Genomic DNA, 6,000 nt, shown 5'->3' on the forward strand with positions numbered 1-6,000 from the left:
CCATAGCACAATCAATGCAAACAAAATAACATTAAGCTTAGTTCCCACTTGATCGAAAACACGACTGAAAAACATTTTCCGCAGAACACGACCGAATTAGCTTTCGGTTAGACAGAATTGGGGTTCTAATTTGATCGCAGAGACCGACGTAGAATTATTAGGATAACAAATCAAAATTCTTTTCGAATTGAAGCTTCTTTTGACGTCTTATAAGGGGAGTTTTTATCTCCGTTTTGAGGTTTTTTTTAACTCGCCAATCGCCATTGCCACTGTGAGCAGGGCATTTTTGAGAAATTTTCTGGGTTTCACCAATACAAATTTTTCTCCCTTTTTCCCTCCAAATCCCGTGCCACATTTGCATGTTATGAACTTTTCAGTTTGAATTCTCTAATTGCCGTGTTTGCAAGTTGTAAACTATTTAGTTTGCATTTCTCTGACCTGAATTTGGTAGTTGTAGGCTCCCTAATACCATCGAGAAAAAAGTCAAAGGCTAAGGTTTAAGTTCTTCTAGCTCCGAGTCCCAAATCCAAGTCGTGCCACGCGACTACCGGTCGGCGGTCGACCGCCCTTTTCTGTCGAAATTCGGTCGAATGTGTGAAAGGAACTAAAATCTTGCCGTCGAAGGCCTGTGCATAAGTAAACTTTTTAACGCAGCCCCATAGTTTTTGGTCGTCATTTTCGGTCAAGTGGGAACCTAGCCTTAATGCAGAGTTGGATCAATTTAATGTAATTAATCTAGAAGAAGTACTGTGGATTTCAAAGTTGGAAATGTTTATTTTCCGATGCACGAGAGATAGCGTGTAATGAAAATATAAATGAATTTTTTTACCCAGAAAGTTTACGGTTAGCCTAAAGCTAGATTTCCACTCGACCGAAAAAACCCGGCGGAAATCACCCAGCCGACGGTAGAAATTTGAACTTACGCCGGCGTCCAGCGGTAGACCGTTCACACTACGACTGAATTTTTAGTTTGGCGGTAGATATTTTTTGGTCACGTGACAGATTTGAGTGGTTTCCACAACATCTCTTTCGCAATTGGTATCTTTGTCCCCTTGTCGCTTCGATCGTACAAGAAGGGATATTTTCTAGCCTCCTCACTAAATTCTTTCCTATTAACATCTAATCTCTTTTTACTTCCATTAGTTTCATTTTTCTTTCTTGGTGGCATGTTTAAGCTAAGCCTTGGTCAACCACAAAAAATAGCGGCTACAAAATCTATCTCGCGTATGTGTGCGCACTTGAAATTTATGACGTAGTCAGTGGGATAATTTCATTGGCTGAGACAACGGCGTAACGCCGAACACGACCGAAAAAATAGAACACAACTTACGCCCGGCCGAACGGTAATTCCGCCGGGCTCGGCGTAATGATTTTTCGGTCGAGCCCCTTTCTGCCGGGTTTCCGTCGTGTTTTCCGTCGAGTGGGAATCTAGCTTAAATAAAGAACGGTAGAAAAAGGGGCCGCCATTGAAACATTGTCAATAATGTTGGCCGCCACTGAGTTTTCCAAACGCGACACAAAATAAGTGAGTGATTTATAATACGACACAATGCTTTTAAGAGCGTGGATTAATTTCGGCGCTTAAACCACGTGTATGAAGAAAAAATAATGGTAATGGTTAGATGGTATAAAAACTATTTTTGTCATTTTGGACGACTAGAAAGCGTCAAAGATAAGTTAAAGAAATGGAATTTCTAATGTCCAGATTTTGAAATTTTCCAGTTTAGATACATAATTATTCTAATTCTAAAGGAGCGGTAACCCATGCACAAAATAATGATTATAAAACAGAAGTGTTCCTTAAGTTTAAGAAGGGATAGTTTTAATTTTAGAAGTAGGAATGGAGAACAGAGTAATCTGGGCGCGCGTCAAAGTCCCAGACTCCCTTCCACGGGACGGAGGGGTATGAAAGAAGAGGCGGGTCATAGTGACAGAGGTTAAAAGGAATTACGAATCTTTCGCCGTCTCCGTCAGCAACGTCATCAAAACGTAGTTTAAAACTGAGCCAGTAAGATAAATTTAAACGTTTCGTTACGTGTTACAGGGAGGGGCTCTATACTGGGTTATGAGTCGGACTGAAGTAAAAACTAACCGTTCTCCATTCCTACTTCTAAAATTAAATCTATCCCCGGTTTAAGCTAAGAGTTGCGTGACAAAATTTTAAAAACATGGTCTAAAATTTCATAATTAAATGAACATATAATAGCCAGTAAATTTACACAACTAATATAACCTTGTAAAACATTCTTTCGACTTAATAACTACAAAAAGTGGATATTTTCAACTTTGAAACATGCAATTTAATCAGTGATTCCCTACAACTACATGCATATCGTAACAACACGTGCCAACAGAAAGATATATATATCATCGCCAACACGAGTAAAATAAAATACTAAAACTGTACAGTTAAAAAATACGATACCCGAGAACTTCCCGAGCTACCATTATGAAAAAAACCACAACAAGACCTACGACAGACACGACATTTCTCCATATTCAATTTCTCTACTGAAATAAGAGACACTTTGGATTGGCGCGTTCAAAGAGTGAAAGTGACTTTAGATAAAGACTAACAAAGATATACAAAGAAATAACCTTTGAATTGGCTTAAGTTATACCAATTCCAAATAATACATGTCAATTCTTCAACTTCGCTAGATAACTCCTTTACAAATTGGCAAACTGTGCCAAGTCCACAAACCCAATTGCTAAGGATTCGCAAGGATTCAAACAAAGGTTGCCTAAGAACCTCATTATATGTACTGTTGGGAGTTTAGCTTGAGGGGGGACGAACTGACTACCCCGTTTCCGAGGGTATTAAAATTCGCCAAAACCCTATCCTTCAAATTACTTCACTCGTTACTCGGGTTCATCACCGTGGACTTTCAATTCAACAGTGCTTTAAAACTTCGTAATTAAAGGCATCGCAATGAACGTTTGACAAACAAAACAATATCAATGAAATCGGTAATTAAAACTAATGAAATTCACTCATCAACCACTAATGCCATCGTGCAATAATAATGAATACGAAAAATGTTTATGAAATGATTGCAATTGTCACTAACAATTAAAGAGTATCTGAATTACTTTCAAATTCGACATAAACAATTAGGGCTGTTCACGAGCTCGAGCCAGCTAGGGCTCGTGACGAGCGAGCCGAGCCGAGCCGCCACTTTTGCGGCTCGATTAATTAACGAGCGAGCTTTTTTATGGTCGAGCCGAGCCGAGCCGACAGGCATCGAGCCACTACGACTCGCGAGCCGAGCCGACCGGCATCGAGCCACTACGACTCGCGAGCCGAGCCGACAGGCATCGAGCCACTACGACTCGCGGGCACTGATATAGTGCTTTCCTTTTCAGTCTTTATTCTCTCCACCAATAGCGTTCCGTTATAATTTTATATGAAATGAAGCGTGGGAAAAATCTCTCGCCTCTAACCTTGAGCATATTTTACCGAGCGAGTTTTACTGAACCACTTCATTTCTAAACAAGGAATGGCATTTATAGTCGTTCTCAAGGTTGACGTTGGTAGTAGCCATTTTTTTAAACATGTATATATTAATCGAGCCAGCTCGGCTCGGCTCGATCATTTTCGAGCCAAGCCAAGCTAGAGCCGAGCCAAGACCCAGCTTTTAAAAAGCTTGCTCAGCTCGGCTCGTGAAAACAATTCAGTGCCCTTTTAAAAAGCATCTTTATATATGTCAGGAGCAGATGACAATCTTTATTACTTTTATGAAATATTTTAAGACTCTTTTTCAACTAAGCAGTTTTTTGAATGACAATTTCTACAATGCACGCAGCACGCAACTGCTAAAGATAAAAAGCACCAAGAACCCAATAAAACCCGGTGACCTAGTTTTTTTCGAACCCTGCTTTTCAGCGACTCAGTTCAATTATCTGTATGATGATATGTTTTGAGAAATAAAGTTTTTTTACAATTTTTCCATAAAACAATGCTTAATCAGGATTTAATCCTTCGCGTCTAGAATATAACGTTGTTTACAGGCTTAATGGCCAGGCGTTCTTCGGACTCAGCATTGAGGATCTAAACCAAACCAATTCTAAAACCCTCCCCTGGTTTTGGGTCAAATTCGCCAAGGAATTTTGTCTGTACATCATGATATAACATACATCGAAGCAAACAAGCCAGTTTCTTAAATATATCAGAGATTTTGCGTTACAATACCTTAATGACAACGACTCGTAACATATTCATTGTTTCTTCGTTTTAGCAAACCTTTCATGGGGAACTTAGCTGACTTTGTCAAGAAAAGACCTCAAGCCAACTCTCTTTTAAAGCACAATGCAATAACCCTACCTCGATTCAATTACCGAAATACGATATTTTAACGATGAAAAGCATTAGTCTTTATTTACAACGATTTTTTACTTATACAGGGTGTTTCTGAAAAGTCCATCACAAATTAAGGGGCGTGTTTATGGGACCAAACTGAGCGGAAAGTACCAAAGAACATGGGGTGTACAACATTTTGTTACGGAGATATGGCCTTCCAAACATTCGCCCCTAAAACAAGGAAATATCCAAAAATGAGGAGTAACATTTAATACCGACTAACCAGCTTGTTTAAAATTACTAGACAATTTCAATAGCCTTTAATCGAACAATTGATTTCTACCTTTACTAATCAGAAGCGTATAAATGAGTAGAAGTATGCCTACGGTGGTAATGTAAAATTAATCCCAAGTGACATGATGTTTCAAGATCTTCCCAGCACCAAGTAAAATGGTTCTGATTGAAGGGACTTTTATTAGCACAGCGTAAACAACGTTATTTTCAGGAATTAGTCCAAATGTCCACGGGCGGCATTACAAAAACGAGGCAGTCTTTCGAATGATACTTGGACATGTTGGAAGATCCCTGGCTTGTTCCTGTTATCTCAAACCGTAAAAAGCTACGCAAATCTTCATCATCACGGACAACACTCTTGTACGTTAGGTATGACCTTGAGAAAACCTAAAAGGACATCTCGAATGTATTTGAAAAACCCATCTCCAATTAAGGGGCGTGTTGTTTGTTTCCAACAGAGTAAACTCGCCCAGAGAACAATTACAATGCAGAGCCACGTTTCGGCGTTAATGGCCCACAAAGGTGGTCCCAAAAACAAGAACAAACTTTAATTTGTTTCGTTCAGTAAGTGTTTCATGTGTCATAGATAAAACGCCATGATTAATGCACGAAGAAAATGAATTTATTGACAAGTTTTAACATTTAATTGCAACTAGTTACAAAAATTGTTCAAAGTGTTCACCACCCGCGTTAAGGCACACATTAGCACGTCTTACAAATGATTCCCTTACACGTTGAAAAATGCCTGGAGTTTCGCGAATTGTTTGACAGCCGTGAAATATTCGTCGACGTAGCTCTTCATCATCGGGCACTTCAGTCTGATAAACTAAGTCTTTCAGGTGGCCCCAAAGAAAGAAATCACAAGGGTTCAGATCGGGTGATCGAGCAGGCCACTCCACAGGTCCACCTCGACCTAACCACCGCAAAGGGAAGGTCGCGTTAAGATAATTTCGGACCGCGATGCTGAAATGTGGTGGTGCACCATCGTGCATGAACCACATTCTGTTTACCAAACCTAAGGGTACGTCTTCGAGTAGTTCCGGTAAATCGTCCCGTAAGAACTGCAAGTAAGCCACACCGTTTAACCTGGGCTCTAGGAAATTTGGCCCAATTAAATTGTCACCCACAATACCACACCACACGTTTAAACTGAATTGTACTTGGTGACTTCTAACGCAAGTTGCGTGGGGGTTTAGCTGGGACCATTGATGTTTATTATGTAAGTTAATAATACCATCCCGTGAAAAGTTAGCTTCGTCAGTAACCAACAAATCCCGTGGGAAATCGATATCGTTTACTTTAGCCAGAAACCACTGACAAAACGCCGTGCGTCGTGGGTAGTCCGCTGGATTCAAACCTTGAACTTTTTGAACATGGAAAGGATGAAACCGGTGGCTTCTGAGGAT

Source organism: Phalangium opilio, unplaced genomic scaffold, assembly GCF_054372755.1.
Source record: "Phalangium opilio isolate 3A_F unplaced genomic scaffold, DU_Popi_V2 ptg000537l_1, whole genome shotgun sequence".
Taxonomy (NCBI): Eukaryota; Metazoa; Arthropoda; class Arachnida; order Opiliones; family Phalangiidae; genus Phalangium; species Phalangium opilio.